We start from the raw sequence: 23,136 nt of genomic DNA, 5'->3' as shown, positions 1-23,136 counted from the left end.
CTTTATGGTGCAGTTTTTTTTTTTCTTTATAGTTCATTCTTGCATTCTATTTCCCTTCACCTTGTATTGATCTCAACTTTCAAAGTTGCAACTCAACCATATTTTCTTTTTTCGTTCTAATGTAAATAAATGATGAAATTGGTAGTTTTATATGTATGTAAAATACGATCCGTAAATTTAATGGCAATGTTTATCTGAAATATCATATTTATGTTGACAGTGTTCTTCGAAATCAATATAGCAAATCTCAAATTGGTAGAATCATGAAATCATTTCACTTGTAAAATATTTTCGTGAAGTATGAGCGAATAAGAGCAATCAAGTTTAAAACAGTTCGAATGAGTGAAACCTCAGTGGAGACCGCGTAGCGTAGTCGGAAAGGTGCAAAAGCCTTTTCAAGACATTCGTCCTGAGAGGCCTTTCCTCGGTTTTCCTCATTCGCATCAGGACGAATGCAGGAATTGTACCAAACAAAAGGTTCCAGCCTGCTACCTTCCTCATTTTTCTTTCTTTCTTGGGTAGTGTGATCGCCGAGGGACGTCGTCCCTTTACATAACGAGCTAAAATGTGAAGCCCTACCATAGCCTAATGGACACCGGGATGAAGAGATGGACATAAATTCAGAAAGTTAATTTTTTTCGGCATCTAGGAGCCATGCAACTTGTAAATCCGTTAGAATCTCGAACTTTATTGGCGATCTCTCTCTCTCTCTCTCTCTCTCTCTCTCTCTATATATATATATATATATATATAATAAAATAAAATAAAATAAATTTTGTCTCCTATTATCGCTTACAAGTAAAAATGGAAATTAAATGGAAACGAAGGGATAGGTCAAACGAAATGATATCTGTATGAATTGAACGAGATTCGTGCTTTGTATATTTTGCAGACATTTAGTTGCTGTGGCCGCTGCAGTACTAAAGGAAGCACCTGGGTAAAATGAAGGGTTTACAGTGAAATTTATGAACATCTGTTTGACAGGTGTCAGACAGACTGCAGAAAGTGCAGTCGGAAGAAAAGTTATTTTACCTGCTGTCTGATTATTAGCAACACTTGTGCTGAGCAAGCGTTTTGTAGGTACCGTCGGTGTTATTATTAGTCTTTGTAACTTGTGATTGTGCTTTCTGCTTTTAAACTTCATGAAATATTAAACTATGCATTTTACGTAAAGTATCCAACAGTGTTGAATTTGGGGGAACAAGACAAAGCAGTCCAGTGGCGTACACAGAATTCAGGTTGGGAGGGAGACGCTTATGCTTCCAAGTTCATATAGTTTCAGGATTTTTGTGTATATAATATATCTTGATGTGGTAAATGTGATGTTGCACCCTATCTTGTTGTAGGCGGGGTGTTACCCCTCCCTCTCCATTTGCGTACGCTGCTGAAATTGATTTTATTTCCTAAGATCAGTCAAATCGCAATAAAAATACATAACCTTTATTAGACATAGCTGTATGGATTCTTTAACATAACTACCATTAGGAGTGTTTATTCGTTACAGTAAACAAATTGTGAAATTAGAAGAATATCCATGAATCAATTTCTGAAAATATTTTCATTCTATTATATATATATATATATAATATAAATTTGCTATAACTTTTTCTTGTGCTTGTTTGAAGTTTAAGTGGGGTCCTAACCACATGCTTATACCGAGACTTTCGTGTTATGTTGATCGTGAAAGAATGAAAATATATTTGGTATTATATGTATCAGTTGTAATCACACTGAGGTAGAGATTAGAGAAATTTAATAGTATTTTTCTAATGAAATATCTAACTTTACTATATTAGTAGATAATATGCTTTCACGTAAGTGAAGGAATAGAGCTATGAATTGTGCCAGAATTAAGAAATAACTTAAATTGAATGGATATAGATATCTCTGACTACGAGTTGTAGTATCCATTTAAAATACGTAGCAACAAACTTACACCACATGGACACATTTAGGAAGATTATGACAGGTAGAGACATAAAAATCGGAAGAGTATTGAATTCCTATAATAAATAAGCCATCGTTAAGAAATCTTGCGTGACTAAGTGTTCACCGCATTGTTGCATGTTGTTCAATGCGGGTAATTGATGCAGTAAAAGACATAGACTAACCTTCGTCTATAGCGGTTAAGTTCATATTCTATTGAACTTAAACTGTTTTGCACAGCAACGGGAGTATTTAATATGCATAATGTATGTTATATTTAATTTTAAAAAGTAGTAAGTCTCTTATATTTGATGTTCATTGGAAAACTAATACAATTTCTAATGTTACGTCCTACGATTATACAGTAAGGTTTTTAAGGTTTCGTGGTCCCGGACTTTATTCTCGGTGGGAGAGCATTAAAATCCGAATACATCACAATGGTTCGGATTCTATACCTCGTATAATGTATGTGCTGAAAAGGACGCGAACCTTGAACAAACTAGCTTTAGGCTGAAGTAGATATATCGTTAATGAAAGTTACTATGAAATGAGAATATGCGAGGAAGGTAAACCTCCAAAAGATGTGGGCACAGTGTTCTACATAACATGGCTGGGATCGAACCAGGAACCCCTCGCACCAGAGGTGAAATCTGCCTCTACCACTCAAAAACACCCCGTGGAAGTACACATAAATGTATAATTTTACAAGTCACTTACCCGTTATTCATGATAATTCTGTGTTTACAAGATGTCGGCATATGCCCAGGCCTTCAACGTGTGTAGAACGTCAGGACCGGCGTGAGTTTCATATATAGAGTGACATTTCACGAGTAGTTTGTAAGAAATTAGTTCTGATAATTGTTTCGAAATTTCACCTTGGAAAAGAAACTGTCTCGAAGTGTTCTTAATGTTACTCAGGCCCGTATTTAGGTAAGTGGTATTCTGTGCTCGAGCAGAAGGCGGCAGAATTTAAGGGACGGCAAAATTTTGGAATTCTCTCTAAGATTCACAATAAAGTAATACTTAAAACTAGCTACTCGCAGAGTCCCGCTCAAGTACGAGAAAATATTTTAATGTGTTTAATTTGCTCTAATTACAGTAGTTACTAATTACCATGGTAGCTAGCTTATCTGTTTATTCTTAAAAAGTCATCCTCTCCCACCCCTTCCCCTAGGGGTAAGGATGAACTTGATCATGAAAACTGATACCGTTAAACTCAAGCAACCTCGAAAACTATAAATTCATCACTAATCTATCGTTTTCGGAAAGAGTGGAGTATGTCCGTGAAGTTGAATTGGATTAAAACTGTCACTGTTCATCTCGGCGACCACAAAAACTATGAATTCGACTTTAATAGTAGTCGTTTTCGGAAAGGGGTGGCAAATTTTGTGCGACGGCGGCAAATTATTTAGAGCACAGGGGCGCACAATGTATAAATACGGGCCTGAAGTTACTCAAAACAGACAACTAAAGATAAAGAAGATAAGTACTAGGGTCAGTCCATATATAACCACCGAAATTAGAAAAAAAAAAATCCCCAGTCGACCATATGCGATTTTGATGAAATTTGATACACATGTATCTACATCCCTCGTAAGAAAGCCTGTAATTGTTTGAGTTTCTGTCTACCAGTTCTTGAGAAATTGACAGAAGTGAGGCAGTCCGCATCGTGACTTGCTGAACACACTGATTATTTAAGTTTTCAATGAGCAAGAACTCTGTTACTAATTATGTTACATGGTTAAAACTTTTTCTGCAATAAATATATACATCGTTGTTATGAAGTAACATGTTGAAAGCGGCACGACTCTTTTATGTTCGCGTATATAAAATGCCAAAGTCAGCACTTTTTTTTTATATCCGTTTATAAAGCTCATTTTTTAACGTGTTACAGATTTCCTAGATAAAACAACAAATGCCTGTGTTTTTGTGCAGTACCTTACAGGGTAATGAACTACATGCACCAGTAATGCAAAGCTGTTTACACTTTATTTCCAGGATTTATGGGAGGTTCAAGTTGGTATCATTGTTATAAATAAATATCTATCTATCTATCTATCTATCTATCTATATATATATATATATATATATATATATATATATATATATATATATATATATATATATATATAATATATTTAGAGCCCTATTTAACTATGTTGATAGTGAAATATGAGTCTGATATTTTGAATGAACATTTCTATTTATGTAACAAACAACTTGTGTGAATTTCAAAACTCTGATCTAAAATGAAAATGAAATCTTTGTTGAAAATGAACGTCCCACGGTTATGCCGGTTAGGCTAAAGGAGACAGTGATGATGAGAGATGTATGGAGTGGTAAAATGAAGAAAGTGGGAGGGAACGGGAGAATCCCGAGAAAACCCACGAACACTATATATATATATATATATATATATATATATATATATATATATATATATATATATATATATATATATATATATATATATATATATATATATATATATATATATATATTTAGAGCCCTATTTAACTATGTTGATAGTGAAATATGAGTCTGATATTTTGAATGAACATTTCTATTTATGTAACAAACAACTTGTGTGAATTTCAAAACTCTGATCTAAAATGAAAATGAAATCTTTGTTGAAAATGAACGTCCCACGGTTATGCCGGTTAGGCTAAAGGAGACAGTGATGATGAGAGATGTATGGAGTGGTAAAATGAAGAAAGTGGGAGGGAACGGGAGAATCCCGAGAAAACCCACGAACACTGTCCACCACAAAGTCCACACGGCGCGAGCTGGGATCGAACCGGAGACCCCAAGCACCGGTGGTGAACGCTCTACCACTGAGCCACCGCACCCTCAATCCTGATCTACTTCCTTCCATTGTATATAATCGCCTTTGTCAACAGGTGTCGATTGTATTTCAGGTTTAGAACGTATATGGATAATGGAAGTAATTAGAGAGATTCTCAACAGATTATATTGCTGGAGACTGTTTTATCACATACTACTTATACCTGGCCACTAGATGGTATTAGTATATGATTATCGCAGAAGTAGCATTTTGCATTTGTTAACCACATCAGAGGAACCTTGTTTAGGTGTTAGGAATGGTGACAAGTGCCACAAATTATCATTCTGCAGGAAATCAGAATTGAAGAAACTGAAAGATATTGAAGAGACAGTGTATGTTGTATTACTGTTGCAATTGTGGAAGGAAGGAGGCTGTGCAAGATTATCTAATAAACCGTTTTGATGATTACTAGAGCAACCCAAAAGCAAACAACAATTTACACATATGGTTGGTACCTTGAACATGGTTGTGGTTGTTTAAGGGTTCAGAAGAAGCTAATTTTAAAGGCATAATAAAGCATAATTTTAGAAAATAAAGCATAATTTACAGAGGTTGTTCAGTCTACATTTGGCCAATTTCGACTTACTCGATGTGTTTTCCTTGGTTCCTAACAATAGCCCGACAGCGTAATTTCCACTGTAATAGGCTTCTCTGAAGAACTGGGAGGGGAATCTTGTCCCATTCTCTTTGCACAGCTTTCCAAAGTCGTTCCACAGTAGTCACACGCTCGCACGTTTTCCCAAAGCCTGCTTCAGCTATCCAAATGCACAATAGTCCATAGGACTTGCATCTGTAGATTTAACAGGTACCTCATTGAAAGGTATCACCTGTATGCCACTTGCCTTCTCCACCTTCCTGTAGAATGCGAGGGACGATCGTGAGGTATGTGATGAGGCCTTGTTCATGTGAATGCGCACCAGATTGGCGTTATTTCCGTACATTGTTGAAATCTGATGCTCGTAGATCGGCTGCATGATCTGCTCCTAAATATACTGCAAATTTATTTTGCAGTTCTTCGCCACCTCCGAATCGTCAGTTTATCTCGATAACAGCCAGTAAGGACCATGAACCCTTTTGGGAAGGATTATTTACAGACACGGACCCATCTTCTGAAGTTCTTGCCGCCTTTCTCTCGGTACATGATGGTTCTCGGTTTGCCGCAGTCGGAAAGGTAAATCCATGCTTCATCGAGCGTTACAACGCACATCCACCTTTGTTTTGCCAGATGTCGTTCGTACAGCTTCCGGGCGTTACACTTTCGTTCCTTTTGGTGGGCATCCGTGAGAAGATGGCCGCGAGCTTTCATGACTTTTTCCAGCTTGAGTTCATGGTGTAACGTCCGGCTCACAGTCCCCAAAGACACGTCAAGACGATCAGCCATTCAGGGGTACCATTGGGAAAAATTCCAGACAACTGTGCATCCTTTCGTGGTGTACTGTAATGATAATGGAACCCTGCAATGTATCAATTTCTGTTACATATCAGACAGTTTGCAGCATAATGCTACTACTGTTTGTATATTCCTAAGGCATTTCATGACACACCTGACACGAATCCTTCAAGATAGGCAGATTGATAAGATAATTTACTTCAGTGATGGTACTGGATTACAATATAAAAATTACAAGTACATTTACAATCTGAGCATGAAACTTCCTTCGAAATCAAAGCAAAATGGCACTATTTTGGAATATCCCACAGCGAAAGCCCATGTGATGGTGTAGGAGCAACTACGAAAAGATTGACAGCCAGAGCCAGTCTTCAGTCACCTACAAGATCAATTTTTACTGCACTAGGAATATGCAAATGGGCTGTTAGCAACATTAAAGGTATACACTATTTTTGTGTGTCTACTGAAGATATCTCGAGGGAAAATGAATGCATAGAAAAGACATACAAACTTGCAGATCATTCCTGGAACTCTCTCTCATCATGCAATTATACAAACTGAGGCAAACAGTCCTTATGAAGATAATTTCTGCAGACGAGTTTGGTACCACAGTGTATCTGGTGGAAGCAAGAGAAGAATTACAACATAAGCTTCACAGTGGTGTGTACGTTGCATGCATGTATGACAGTAGGTGGTACGTTGGTATGGTCAACGAAGTATTATGTGAAAAAGATGTACGTGTGAATTTCATGGTACCAGCTGAATTCCTCTGTGCTGACATGGTCACTGCGGAAAGATGAAGTCTGGATGCCATTCCATAATGTTGTCTATATCCTAGAAGTACCTTTATTACAAGGTAGCAGTGGATGAACATACAGACGGGATGATAATAGTTACCAAAAAGTACTACTATGTCTTTAAAAGCAGAGAAAGGTATGTTTTGCAAAGTGTTAGTTCATATAAGTTTCCACAATTTCAAATTATTTGTTTCACAACATGCACGTATCATTTGCTTACGTAACCTGTTCCACAGGCTTATTATGTTCCTTTTCACTTTGTCTGCCTGTCTTTACTTATTTGAACGGCCAATTCCTTATTACTAATACTGAACTGTAATTTTGACCTACAGGACTGTACTATTTTGTAACAGTTAATTTCTTTCTATGGCAGGTTGTTTCTTCTTACAGTCTTACAATATATGTTTTCAAGTGCACAATCAGTGTAAATGATTGCACCTGGCGCACACGTACTTCTTTACTTCCATTCTCCATATCCGTTCTAAACCTGAAAGACTAACGACACATGTTGACAAAGCGATGATTTACAATGGAAGGAAATATATCAGGGTTTCGAAAATCACACAAGTTGTTTGTTACATAAATAGAAATGTTCATCCAAAATATCACACTCATATTTCACTGTCAACGTAGTTAAATAGGGCTCTGAAAATAAGCAAAAGGTTTTTGTTACAATGATACCAACTTGAACCTCACATAAATCCTGTAAATAAAGTGTAAACAGTTCTGCATTACCGGTGCATATACAGGGTGTCTATCGGTCACGAAAGTCACGAAATCAGAAAACGGTCATGAAAGTCACGAAATTTAGCTTTTGGGTCACGATTTTTTAAATCTGTAAAAATGTAAGTACAGATTAAAAAAAAAAAGTTCTATAAAACGTCAAAATTCCCCACCAAAAATGTCTATGGTCGGCTTTAGACGTTACCAAATCGCAGGCAAAATACGTTTGTATCGCATGGATGAAAATTCGGCGTAATTCGCACTCAAATTCGCTCTTGCAAATGTTAGAAGATTTTATGATTTGGTAAAGAAAAAGTCACGAAATTTCATCTTGGAATTTTAAGACACCCTGATATAGTTCACTACCCTGTAAGGTACTGCACACAATTACATGCATTTGTTGTTTTATCTAGGAAATCTGTGACACGTTGAGCTTTATAAACGGTGATGTAAAAAAGTGCTGACTTTGACATTTTATATATGCGAACATAAAATGGTCATCCCGCTTTCAACATATTACTTCATTACAACGATGTATATATTTATTGCAAAAAAAGTTTGAACCATGTAACATAATTAGTAAGAGTTCTTGCTCATACAAACAAAAAACAGCGTGTTCAGAAGTCACGATACGTACTGCCTAACTTCTACGTCAATATCTCAGGAACTGGTAGCGACAGGAAAATAAAATATTACAAACTTTATACGGGGGATGTAGGTACTTGTGTGCCAAATTTCATCAAAATCCCAGATAGTCACTGGGGAGTGTTCGACCATTAAGAATGGAATAACCCACTAGGCCTATGAAAAAAATATGAATTATTCCTTGCAATGCAAAGATATTCGTAGCTATTGTACATTGTCAAATTTCTTTTGCATTTGAGGTAGTAGGTTATTATTATTCACCAATTCTCCCCCCCCCCCCCCCCCCAAGAAAAATGTATTGTCATTCCAGTAGTCAAATCGAATGATCAAATACGCTGCTGAAAAGAATGACATTAATTTTTTTATTCATCTAGCTTGTTCCAAACTAATTAAAATTTAGTGCCAGTCAGTATGTGATTTTACTTAGTGATTTCTGATACTGTTCATGCCAGCTTAAATTATACCCAGATACTGAAACTGTGTATTAACGAGCTTCAGTATCCTGTATGTATATTAACAGTTACTCATATAATTAACACTGAGATCAGAACAGGATTACGTATCAAGTCTGATAATTAAAAATATAGTCCTGGTATAATCAATAAGTTTCGTAGCAGGATCTATTGTGAATTATATATAATATATCCCAAGATCCTAATATAATATAATGTGCGTGTGTGTTAGCATTCATGGCTTAAATATTTGTCAGGAAGATATTTCTGTTCAGCGAAAATTTATTATAGAAATTGATCTCTAACAACGTATTTCGATGAACACACAAGTCCGTAGGTAGGTCTATTATTAAGTAAATTGTTGTAGATCGTAGAAAATTAGTTAATATAGTACATTCAGATAAAGAGGCATTTATGGATCGGGATTTGAGTTCTATTCCTTCTCAGTTGTGAATTCCCATATAGATTCTTCATTAGCTGTGCTGAACGTTAAATGATATTCCGATCACTACGAAACCAGTGTTCCATCAGAAGTGTAAATTTTAAATAAAACTTTAAGGAATATATTAAGTGTATAAAACTGTCTGTGATTGTTTAATCACATTCGAATTGTGGCAAGCGTAATTATGGTTCAAAGCTGTTACGTGTAATAACATTCTTAAAACAAACAAAAATAAATAAATAAATAAATAAAATTGAAAGTGGAAATTAAAGTAGTAACAATGTGTAGAAGTTAATTGAAGATTGCAGCTTGTTTAAACACGGTTGTACAATTTGTCACGATTGTAACAGCAGTTCTTCCTTTTTTCATGTATTGTGCAGCAAACCCGTTTCATGGGCTTGATGCAAAAAGCTGAAACAATGAAAACTATTGGTTGTCAAGAAAATGAAATTGTAATGGCACTTCACACTTGTTAGATATGACATGCCCACTTAAGTCGGAAAATAACACCTAATAAAGTAGTTCAAGTTAATTCGTTATACAGATTACGGTGAATCAAATGAAGCCTAGCAAATGATGTCTGGATTGAAATTAGCTCTGCTAAAAAACCGAGGAAATTAAAATGTAATCGTGAGACTAGTCTACAATAATAGCACATTTAGAATGGTAAATATCCCGCTTCTTATGCCAATTTGAATAAAACTATAGTTGACTGTAAAATATTAACTGTGTTCACACCACTACTTTCTAACGCATAGTTCCGTTTATCATGTTATTAGATGTGCTTAAGGGTCACATATCTGTTGTTGAATGACAAATGGGAACAATTATTAAAAATTGTGGCAATAGTCTAACGCAAACGGCATACAGAAATGGTGCAAGCTTTTCGTTATACTGTACTTACGTAACGAAAGATACACTAAGCAAACAGAAACTGTACTGCCACTAGTAGCAGGTGGAATGATAACAAAGAAGATTCGTCAGAGTTTCACTCGCCTTCTGCTGTGAATAAAAAAAAAAAAAAAAAAAAAAAAAAAAAAAAAAAAATCAACACTTACCTAGCTCTTACATATTCAAATAAAAATTATTTTCACTATTTGGAGTCTGTATCATTAACTAAGAGCAGGCGTCTGTGCTTTATTCTTCCCTGTTAATAATCTCGGATAACTAATTAACTGTTACTTATGTACTTTCAACCTGTTGTATGTAAATACAGTTTTTTCTAGATTCGTTTATATATATATATATATATATATATATATATATATATATATATATTGAATGTCATTACGTTGTATACCATTCTAATTTATAATACATAATTATGCAATTACACTTCATTATTGAATCTTGAAGTGGTAGTGTAAATAGTTTGAAATTAATGAGAAATGCAAATCTTAAGTACCATAGTATTATTTGGCCAGAATATCGAAAGTTACTCTACCTTCCATATCTTCGAATTAAATAAAGTATATATCTGATCACACTGTCCAACCAGGTAACAATTTTGTACTATTAGCGGGAGATGTCTGTTTTTATACGCTTTCTTGTCGTCTCGATATCAAAAAAGAATACCGCTGCTTCCTTTAGAGAAAACGAAATAAGCTTGTGTTTATTGTACGAGAGCATATGGATGCTTATGGGCTAATAAAATTTAAAATAACTTTTAACTCTCTCTCTCTCTCTCTCTCTCTCTCTCTCTCTCTCTATCTATCTATCTATCTATCTATCTATCTAATATATACGAAGAGGGTTCGACGAGTCACCCCCTCTTGGGATGACTTGTACCCTAAAACAACTTGAAGTTCCGAGGGTTAATAAATTCCGTGTCCTTCATTGAAGTATCAAATGCATTGATCTGCATATTACAGAAGAGTCGCATTATACGAATTAGCATTGAAAATAGCTGAGATGTTAGGCCACAATGGGATATGCAATTATTATGAATATACAAAGGGTATTAGGAAAGTTTTGCAATACGGCGTAACCATGTGTTGCAGGAGTCTGGTTTTTGTGAATTCTGATTCTTGTTCAAATTGGTATAGTAACCGCTACGCCAAGGCGATGGGCTGAGTTATTCAGTAGCAGTGATAGTAAGTGCTTGATACATCTTGGTCACGAAATGGGATACGAGCAGTTTTGCGGTATAACTTCGCGCGTGGTTTAAACGTAGACCAGTGCTTAGAAGAAGCACTGGGTGATGTCTGTCCACATCGTACGACTATATTAAGGTGATATGGAGAATTCCAAAGGAGAAATTTCACCCTGGGGGACGGGAAGGCTACGAACGTAAGTTACGGAAGAAAACTTTACTGCTGTTAGGGAAATACTTGACAGGCGATTGACCTACCAGCAGATTAAAGATACCTTAAGTTTAAATGCACCAGCAGTTCGCTCGATTCAGCATGATCATTTGCATGTGAAGAAACCGTTGTTTCTGGGTGCCGCGTAATTTGGCCGAAGAGCAGATGACCCGACGTGTGACATGGTACCGGAAGATGCTGCAAATGTTTAATAAGGGACAACGTCGATATGTGGAAAACATCGTGACAGGTGACGAGGCTTGATTGTACTATTATAATGTGCCGACCAAGACTTAGGAATTTTCGATGAGGATGTCGCTGTCAAACTCCCTATCAGTTAAGAAAATGATAGCTGTATTTTTCAAAACAGTGCCTGCCTAAAATCATCGAATCTATGAAGAACCTACTACCAAATTAAAGAACGGACATTTGATTCCTCCATCATGACAATGCTCCAGGTCATCGTGCGAAAGCTTGCAACGAATATTTAACCACTACATGACAAACTTCTTGAGCACCCTTCTTACAGTCTAGATCCTACTGCTTGCGACTTTGCACTGTTCCCGTATGTAAAAATGAAGCTGAAAGGGATCGGTTTTCAAGTTATGAAGATCATCTGAGAGCTTGCGACAACGAATGTGCAGTACTCCCTAATGAAACTTGGCAGATCTGGTTTAACGATTGGTTCCGGAGACTGGAGACATGCATTGAATGTGGTGGAAATTATTTTAAAAAATAAATAAATAAAATTGTGTTGCAAAACTTTCTTAGTACCTTTTTATATTTAAACGAAATTCAAACATTGAAATATGTGATTGAGGTGAAGCATAACTTGTAAGCTCATTGCGTCTGAATGTTACACTTTCCACTCTCAATTGTTAGGAATTAAGTTCCGGGTGACAAAACACGAGATAAGAGTTAAATGTGATCAGTTGCAGAACGTAGTGTGTTTTTGCGTACAAAATATTTAAGAGTTGACTGTAATTGATTACGATTAATAGCTTCGGTGAGATGCATCTGAGACAGCAGCCTGTTAAGAAATGCCAGAAACAACTTCTGTGAAAGGGAAAACTGTACGAGAAAGGAAAAAAAGTAGAGAGAAAAATGTATCATGGTTCAGCGAACAGCTAACAGCCTTTAGTCTTGGAGAACAAGGAAGGAAACCACGTGTAGAAATAGATATTTGACAGATACGAGACTTAAAGTACAGCAACAGAGATGAAAGAAGCTGACAAAGGGGAAAAAGAGGAAAGACCCGTTAGGAGATGACGAAGATTAGTTTTACAGTTTTTGTGTTTTGTATGTATACTGTATATTTAAAGGTTTGTTATGCTATAGTACTAATTCATAATTTTACATATCCTTGATAAAGTAGTGAATAGTTATTGTGAAATAAAAGATTTCTGGGTGATTGTCGAGTAGCACACTGTGCGTTTAGGTTGGTCTGTTCCGCGTACCACTACATAGGCTTACTGAGAGTGGGAGAATAAGGCCTTGACTTCTGATCGCGTCGAGTTAGAAATCAACTTATCTAAGGCTTAAAGATTCAGAGTGAACATCATAGTTTTTCTTGAAAATATATATTGTGACGACATTTGATATTCATGTGCGGAAAATCACATCATGCATGACATTTATTTTCTTCTATGCGTCCTAAGTGATTTCAGAAATTTGTTTCCACTTTTCTAAAGGCTTCTATTAATAATAATAATAATAATAATAATAATATAATCACACTGATAAATCTGGGGACTATGCAACATCGTCAGTCTAGATACTAGACGGTTGAAAAGCATTTTCTCAAAATATTATTCGTGCAAATTTCAATCTTTGTGGGTAATGTGTTTTGCTTATCTCCTGTATAGTCATTGAGGCTGGCCGTATATTAAGCGGAGACAGAGCAGCCGACCCTAGGTTCAGCACTATGAACAACACAAAGCTTCGTACCGCATATTCACTCCTGCACATGCTAGACAAAGGCCCCTCCAACGTTTTGACGGCACAGCCAATTCACTCAGACCGCTCTCCACTTTCTCCTGACCCTCGTTGCCGTAGCTTAGCTGGCCTCTCTCTGGTCAATATGCGGCCAGTCTAACTCGTGACACTGCTGTTCTCTTTTAACATGTTTCGGAGTACGCATCATATGCGGGGCGACACTTGATGGTTTGGGTTTCATTTGAGACTCCTGAACGAAATGGTAAATTTTGAATGTGCTGCGAAACCCACACTGACCCCGAGCTCACTGATTCACCACTCCTCACAAACGTTTAACGTAAAAACATGATGGTGTAACGTCCACGGCTGCATACAAACTACGAATACTACCCATTTCTAAAACATCCTGTTTCTGTGTCTTATTTTGTCTTCTATCTAAAGTGTGTCTGAATAGATAAAAATCAGAATTTTGAAACTCATTTTCCGTTTCACCACAGTCGCAAAAGTGGCCGTTGAAACTTTTGTTTTTTTAATCCCTGTATACAAAGTAGTCGTTCTGACTGATCAACGCCCAGGCCAAACTGCTTAAACTAGAAACTTGAAATTATGACATTTCATAGGGCTTGTGACGTAAGGTTGGAATTTGACATTGAAGGGGAACTGAATGGGAGTGGCAATTATTGTAGTAAAATGTCAAAACCTCCGAATCTCTGAAGGGTAAAGACGTACTTTTTTAGATCCCATGCAAGGTAAGAAGAAAGGCTGGGGCTAGAAAAAAATATGTGGCCCTGCTGACTTCACCTAATGCGTTTCTCAGAAAGTACAATAAGAAAGATAGGGAATATATTTCATATTTTTGGTCACATTTTATGATGATTATATCTTCTTGATTCTTGTTAAATAGCCAATTGAGATTTTGATCAGAGTGGAGGCCCCTGTCAATCTGGAGGACCGGGGGTATAGCCCCTCCCTTAATCCTGCTTTGAGAATGAACCATTTATCTTGATATCCTTGTAACTTTTAAACTAATAAGTACAAAACGCTCAAAGTTCGTGACATGAAAATACTGATAGAAGAACATTGGTGGACACGCTCTGAAATTACAACCAGATCGACAGTGTTGCTAACCCAACATCTTTTTAAATGGCAATACGTCGTGTTATTACATATATCAAATATACATGTTAAACGAAAACCTACAATACCACACTTATCATGCAGTGTTGCAAATTAAGGACACTACAGTATCACAAACATCGATAAGCAACCACATTTTGAAGGGTTCTACAATAGTAATAACATAAAGGCTCTTGTATATCCAAAGTACCTTAGTGTCGAATACTATTGTCACCATATGACATATTTCGAACAAACAAAAACAAAGTTACATGGAATTGAAAATTTGACTTTTCAAAATAAAATTTCGAAACAGTGTTTAGATAAGTATCACATCCAATCATATAGATGGTTTCCAATAGATATAAACCGCCAAGAGAACTTTGTGGTGGACGAACACAGTGTGCGTGGGTTTTCTCGGGGTTCTTCCGTTTCCTCCCACTTTCTTCATTCCACCATTTCATTCATTACTCATCATCACCGTCTCCTTTAGCCTAACCGGCATAACCTTGGGACGTAAAACTGAAAGATTTCATTTCATTTTTTCCAATAGGTATAAAGATCATAATGCCGTTTACAGCAGTTTGATATCTCAAACGATTCTAGATACGAAAAAATGATAAATTTGATTAATTGCGTAAAATGGCGTACTCAGGGATTTTTTTAAACGTGGGCCGCGGTGGCTCGGTGATAGCTTTCACCTCTTGTTGCATTTGGTCCCTGGTTCGATCCCAGCTCGCGCCAAGTAAACTTTGTGGTGGACAACACCGCATGTGTGGATTTTCTCGGGGTTCTCTCGTTTTCTTCCTCTTTCTTCATTCCACCATTTCATTCTTTTCTGATCATCACGTCTCCTTAACCTAGCCGGCATAAGAGTGGGACGTAAAACTCAAGTTCATTTTTAAAAAATCATTTTAAAAAATACTTTGCTTCTATAACATTTCAACAATTCTCCTTGGTAGGTGTAATTACAGGTTCTCGGAATTACATAATTTTAAGCAATGTTGCAAACTTTACCAGATTTTACCATAACTTGAGAACGTTTCAGATATAAAGTTGCTGTAAACTGCATTATGATCTTAACATCTATTGAAGAACATTTATGGGGTACATACCTAAGCACTTTTTCGACGTAGACTTTGGAAAAGTTTAAATTTTCAAGCACTTGTAACTTTTTTCATATTTATTCGAAATCCATCATACCATGATCATGTGACACTAAGGTACTTTGGATGTGCATTGCCCCGCCCGTCGCTTACGTTATTACTGCTGTAGAGGCCACCAAAATTTGGAGATTTGATTCTGTAGCGTACCTAGTTTGCAACACTTAATGATAAATGTCACGTAAGTTTTCGCTTAACATTAAATTTGAAATTTGTAGTTTACAGAGTGGGTTTTTTTTTGTAAAAAAAAGTTTGATTTGGCAACACTGTTAACCTGGTGGTACCAAAGTGTCAATGCCGATGTCTGGACGTACAAAATTTCAATATTTCGCCTATTTAAAAATTACAAGGGGATATCAATATAAATGGTTCACTCACTATATACACAGTGTACATAGGTTGAGAGTTCTTCATAAGATTCCTGGTGGAGATTTGACGTTCAAATCCGTATTCCAAAGGATTGATTGGATTTTAACAATGTTCTATTCTTATCCAGGTTTGGATAATTGCAAAATTTCTTCAGGCCAAAGCAATATAATTTCATACGTACTGTTCAAGAATATGATTTTAAAAGTTTTTTAAAGAAACAAAACTATACACTTCATGTTCTGTTGTTTTTAAAGCGAGGAGAATGTAATAATAATGTATTAGCTGCACTGAAAGATAACATCGCAATTTTAAGATTCTTTCAATATTAAATTGATTTTAAAACGTTTAAATTATTTTTAGTGACAACTTTCATACTGAGGAAACTTAGTAATTTTCCTCACTTTTAAGGAAACTGAGCACGCAGAAACACACATCAGTGATGCATTAAATACATCTTTCCGTTTTTTAAAGAAAATCTCTCAAATGGACGAAGAAAAGTAGAAAACGTGACGAGAATAAAGGAGATATCTCGAAAGGCCTGTGAATTTTTTTTGTTTCTCTTTTTGGTGTTGCGGTCTTCAAAAATTAAGAAAAAAAAGTTACATATTGCAGTTCTCCATCGCACGTTTGTATGTTTCATCGCATCTGTATCTCACCGAAATAAACACAAAACTCAAATATCATTGCAAATGCGTTTAATTCAGTGTTTTTGATCTGTTAAAGGAAAGTTAAAATACATTTCTGTAATAATGACTGCACGCTTGTTGAGATCCTGTAATTGTTATGAAAGAAGAGTTGGTATGATGTTCTGGTAGATGTCAAAATTCAAGGAATTTTATTGTTATCTAATAGAAGAATGAGTCAACTTGCGATATTTCATGACCCAAATAGCAGGCGCGTGTAAATGAAGTAATCTACCGTAAGTACAAGGTCAAACTGGCCCAAGAGGTAGTGTGGCAAGCTGATTATTTAACACGGATAACGCTACTCCTTCAGTCCGGACGATGAGTGCTCAACAACGTCTGATACGTGGACCGTTACTCTAGGAGTTAAACTCGGGCGTAACCCAAAACATTTGGCATGCGAGAGCGATTTTGCTGGTTCCAGAAACTTTGTTCACATAGTAAAAATATTGAAGATCAGCCAAGGGCCGGCCGTCCCCAAGATAACATAATCTGAGTTCATATGATATGCCATTGAGGAAAATCCATCCACCAGCACACGGCGATTCTCAAACCAACTCAGCATATCTCACCACTGTTGTACGTCACTTTCACAAACTCGAAAAACCATCGGGGTTTGCCGCATTGTGCCATATGAGTTGACCTTAGCTCAGGCCTAGAGGAGAATAGGTGTGTGCTGACAACTGCTGCAAAATCGGCGTGATGTGAGTCTCCAGAAACGGGTTGGCACGTTGCGATTAAAAGTTCTTTTCCGAAGTCCTAATGCCCAAAAACTAGTTGAGTGAGGGTCATCTTACAGAACAGTTGTCAATCAGGGCCGTTTCGAACATAAAGTATTGGTCTTTGTGTGGTGGAACTATGAGGGGTAGTTCACTTACAAGGAAAGTACTTGGGCTTGAACGGGTAAATACACACAAAAAGGAAAGTATGTGTACTATTATTAGCACCTTGGAAGTAAATAGTGATGTCCGTATTTTGCAAGATGGTGTAAACATCCGCAAGAGCAGGGCAAAGTAGAGCACGTGCCATAATGACCGAATAAAGACTGACACCGGCTCTTTTTGCGGAAAAGGGTTGGGTAGATGGAAAAATCGACGAACACGTACCCCATTATTTTTAAGGGCACACATTTTGAATGAAAATGTGCCCCAGGGTTCCCCGGAGGGTCCAACCAAAAGTTTCAAATGGTAAGGTGGTCAAGTAGTATATCGTTGGAAAGGTATTGTGAAAAGAAAAAAGATGAAGCAAGTCACAAGTCTACGCTTACCCTGTACAAAATGGTAGTCATTCAAAATGTCAACACAGTTGTCATGAAAGTGTCTGTGACCACCATTTTGCATAGAGTGCGATACAGACTCGGGACTTGTTGCAGCTTGTTTCTTTTTACAATACTTTGAAACGATATATACTATTTGATCCCCTTACTATTTAAAAATTGTGAGTTGTACCCTGTTTGGGACCCTCCGGGATCCTGGTTCAAAACTTTGTCATTCAAAATGTGTGCGTCGATTTTCTTTTCTCCCAGTTTCCGCAAAAATGGCCCGAGGTCAGACTTTATAGACGCTCTGTAGTTATACCACATGCTCTTGCGGACGTTTACACAATCTTGCAGAAAAACTGACATCACAGTTTGCTTCCGGGGTGCTACCATTACACATGCTTTCCTTTTTGGTCGTATTCACCCGTTCGAACCCAACTACTTCCCTTGTTAGTTCGAGCTATCTCTGCCAACCTCTGCCGATCCGAACCTGTTGGAGCGAATGTATGCTGAAATACGGTAAAAATATCCAGCATTGGTGAACCGAAAGCTCGCCCTGCTATGACAGAATGACTGAAAACTATATTTGACTCCGAACACTCAACAAAAAATGCAGGAACACTGAACTGATGCCACACTCGGCATATAGTCATGACTATGTCCTTTCGGATTACTACCAATTTCTGTCCTTGGCGAACTTCTGAAATCACGATGCTTCACCAACCAGCAGAAGGTGGAAATATCAGTCATTGACTTATTTGCTTCTAAGGACAAGACGTGTTATCGACGTGGAATGGAAGAACTCACAGGAAGGTGACTGCAGGTGATGTAAAAAGGGGCTATACTTTAAATGCTAACCTGTTTTCGTTTACTGTAACAAATACGTGTGTTGTGTACCAGAATATTGCAAGACTTGGGACTTACCCTTGTAGTTCAAAACATTTTAACGCATCCGCAGAAATGATTTGTTTTCAAGTTTGCACTTCGAAATCATAAGTTAACACAGTAGTCTGGCTTCGGCGTACTATAAAAATCTTGTGCCTAGTCTTACATGTTAATTTTCGTAAATTAGTTTTAAATCAGCACGTTGTTCAGTAATTAAAATTGCTTTATCATCATTGTGTCAATAGCTGAATGGCGAAAGTTGCTTGTTCAGAGTTTCTGTAGTTTGCTGTGTTAGCAAATCAAAACTTTGTGGAAGTATAGCATAGTTAATATCAGGGACCCTGGTTCCCAGAATTGGAGCTTCTTTACATTTAAAATGTGCAGGAAATGAATATCCATGTCTGTCTACTGATGATAATGTTTTTGGTATGTGAATTCATAGTTAGTATTTCATTGAGATAAGATGATACTTATAATCGATGTATCTTACGATGAATGTTAGAAAAATAGTGACACGAGGAAAGAAGCCTTACGTAAGAGATTGTTGTGCAGCGAGCAGTTAGTGAATACTGGTATTATACGCATTGCATTGAGACTGACTCACTGCTAGTCATAGAAGGAATTATTAAAACGTGAATGCCTATCAAAAGTCGCGAACTTATGTCGTCGGTTTTGTTACACAATGCTAATTCCACTTTATTACGAATGAGAAAAGTAACTGACCCACTTCTGTGTGTGTGCACAGTTTATCATTCCTTTCTATTGCCTTCTTAAAAGAAAACTAACTCTTCATGAATATTTTCTATCATTTATAGCTAGAGGTTTAGATTCTTAATGCAAAATTGCATACTTAGATAATTACAGGGTGCGAATTGGCGGGGGGGATGCCAGGGATTTCCCCCCCTGACAAAAATCTTTCCCACCCTGGAGAAGGAAAATTTTATCCCTGGCAGGGATAACTTTTTCCCCTCTGTAGTATTTTTAATTGGACATAAAGATAAGTAGGTCTACTTTGCGTAGCTAACCTAAATATTACTTAAGTGAAAATTTATGAAAGATCTCACATCTCAACTGTTGTACTTGTTAGACTGTACTTGTACTTGAACTCAACTGTACTTGTTAGTGTATATATATATATATATATATATATATATATATATATATATATATATATATATATATATATATGGGGGGAGGACTGGGTGCGCATATGGGTGAAATTCATCCCCCCCTGGGAAAATTTTTCAATTCGCACACTGGATAATTATATTACATTAAATCAACATGATGCCACTGTGGAACAAAGCATAATATTTGCTATGAGTAATAGTGCAATCCTCGTCAGGATTCTTCAAAATAATTAAAGAGAATTACAAAATTAGGAAAAACTATACTTTTCGTGTCCTATTGAGCAGTTCTGAAACTAATACCGTACCATCAAATATTGGAGGAGAGGATAAAAATTAACTAGCACTCAATGAATTAGTACATTCATCTGAATTAGGGTTGCCAGACGTCCCGGTTTTCCGGGACGGTTTGTCCCGGGTTTCGTTCTTCAGACTGAAAAATAATCAACCTGCAAGAACTAATATGTTTCACCTATAAAAGGAATATTTTTGGAAGATTTGTGTAACCAATTAATTTTACTAAAGAAACAAGGAGTTTGAAAATCACATCCATTCTTTCATTCTATGGGCTTTTTTAGCTTCCGGAGGGGGGATTTTTTTTTTTTTTTTTTAATCTTTGAGAAAGGACATGTGTTATGGCAATAATTTCTTGAATATCACTTTCAGTAGGAAAAGGAACATCCTTTTCCCGATGACGGGCTTTAACTACTAGTTATTTTATACTTCAATCGTCAGCGCAGAACTACTTCATTGTTGGAACTTCAATTAACAATGGCGATATTGTTCTGAGCCGTCGTATGCTAACCGCATTTCGTCCTGTCTGCCAACAATGCATTTAAATTTTGTAACTATTTTTTCTGCTAAAATTTTGGAGAGCCTGCACAAGTGTTTAATCGTTTGAGACCCAAGGAATGAATTTATGAAGAGAAAGAAAACATATAATGAAATACTGTATACGTTTGATTATGATACTAAAAGAAAGAATATTACAATAACATTTTGGAGTAATAACTATAGTGTTGCCAAATATGATGGCTTCACACTGAAACTACTGGGCAATAACTGCTATTTTTTTACTAAAATAAACATATTGCTAAATATTTGATGATACTAATAGAAAAGCAGTAATATCACAATAATGTATATATTGGGACAACCTTTTCGGGGTTGCTAAATGTTGTGGTTCATCTTACAACCACCAGACCATATCTAGCATTACATTTTTCTTGTGGTACTGATAAAAGCAGTTCTTATGGTGGTGTTTGTTATACAGAATCCAATATTCCAGATATTGCACGTTGTTCGCGTTCGATGAGGCTCCTAGACAGTGCTACAGAATGCACATCAGCGAGATATTCCTCTTACTGTCATATATGTGAAACTTTCGTAAATCTTTTCAAGTGGAACGTATGGCTTATGTTTAACTGATACATTGCTTTTGCTCTCCTTTCCGGGAGTTTGGTGATGTTGATGTTCTAATCATCCCAGAAATACAGGAAGTCGAAACTTCTTCAAAGAGAATGGCTTCTCACATTAATTTTTTTATGAATCAGATATGTATTAAAACAGTGACACCAAGGAGATGCCACAAAATTATTCCCTTCCTTCACGCCCCTCCCATCTGTCAGAAGTGATATCAAATTTCCTTACACTATATACAGTTTCCGTCACTGGGGAATATTAATTTCTGTAAGAAATACAAATAAATATTCCAAGAAAGTGTATGAATTCTAATTTTTAAAAATATGGTACAACCTATGGGAAACAATGTTTGCTAGTAACATGTGATTGTTACCCGGTGGTTTCAATCTGAAACCACATATATATTTTTACAGGAATATAACATATTTAGGATAGATGATTTGACAAACACTTACAGTATCAATAATATAGAATAAAATATATATTATTTTTTCTCCTGAAAAATTTGTCTCGAAAGGAGTAAAACAGTTAAATTTCTCCGATGATGCAACAAAGCTGCTACAAACAACGAACCCTAAACATCAATTGGCAATACAGTTTCAGCGCCAACGGAAATTCCTGGAAACAATTAAAACCCTGTCCCTAAATGGCTTGCAAAGTTCATATTAAAAGGTGGTTTCATTCTAAAACTATGGGGCTGCATCGTGGGTCTCTGGTAAGTTAAAATTGGGGGTGAGGTGGGGGACAGGGCTACTAGACCAAAACTGAATTTACATCAAAATTATGAGTAAATGGTGATTTATTTGAATTATGAGCTAACTGGATCCTCATTCTACCTTGACCAATACAATCGATAGATTAAACGTGACATATTTCCACCAGTATTTTTGTTCATTTGTTTCCGATGGATTCCAAAGTCGAGTTGCATATGAAACTTACAATGATTCTATTTTATATTGACTTATAAATATGATAATGAAGGAGAGAATTGATTTTTTTTTTTTTAAGTGTCTGAAAGAGAGAACTTTGAAGTCCAAATAGATCAAAGATAAGTAAGAGAGAAATATTTATCTCCATGAAAATAAAGTGGAACATCCAACAGCCTATGCTTTCTGTATGTACCAGACGTATTTTTTGGAACCGAAAATTTGAGTTTTAGATCTTTGCACTTAGGCTTAGTGCAGTAGTGATCAAATCACTTAACTCACATTTACCATAATTTTCTTCCATTACTGCTATAAATTGAAGTTTACATACAATATGTTTTTAGGTAATTCCTTCACCTTGACATAGGGGTTATACTCTTAATACTATCCATTAATTTATTCTTTCTCTACCTTCCTTGTTCTTCTTCTACCATACCTCCTACATGCCATTCGAAATATAATTTATTCTCCAACAATATCTTAATACCTTCTTAAACAAAATGTTGAGGGGGACACGTCCCCCTTGTGCCCCCCACCAGAGACTCCCGTGGCTGCATGGAGAAAAAAAATGTGTGGTTTCATACTGAAACCACTGGTCCGCAAAGGGTTAAAGAGCTTTATTTTTTGTTTGTCGTTGTGAATTTAGCGTAAATGTATTTTTTCTTGGTAAATGCTAAAGTTGTATTTCTTTTAGGGTAGTGTTTCTGATTCAAGTGAGGACCCAACAAA

General features: G+C 36.4%; 1 protein-coding gene across 17 annotated transcripts in view; it reads left to right on the top strand.

Annotated features, from left to right (window-relative positions):
• Window positions 1–23,136, top strand: part of hts (adducin 1-like protein hts) — a 233,651-nt gene that overhangs the window by 52,976 nt on the left and 157,539 nt on the right. The gene's annotated exons all lie outside the window — the stretch shown is intronic.

Source organism: Thermobia domestica, chromosome 1, assembly GCF_964235325.1.
Source record: "Thermobia domestica chromosome 1, izTheDome1.hap1.1, whole genome shotgun sequence".
Lineage (NCBI taxonomy): Eukaryota > Metazoa > Arthropoda > Insecta > Zygentoma > Lepismatidae > Thermobia > Thermobia domestica.
This window is presented reverse-complemented; position numbering and strand designations above follow the sequence as displayed.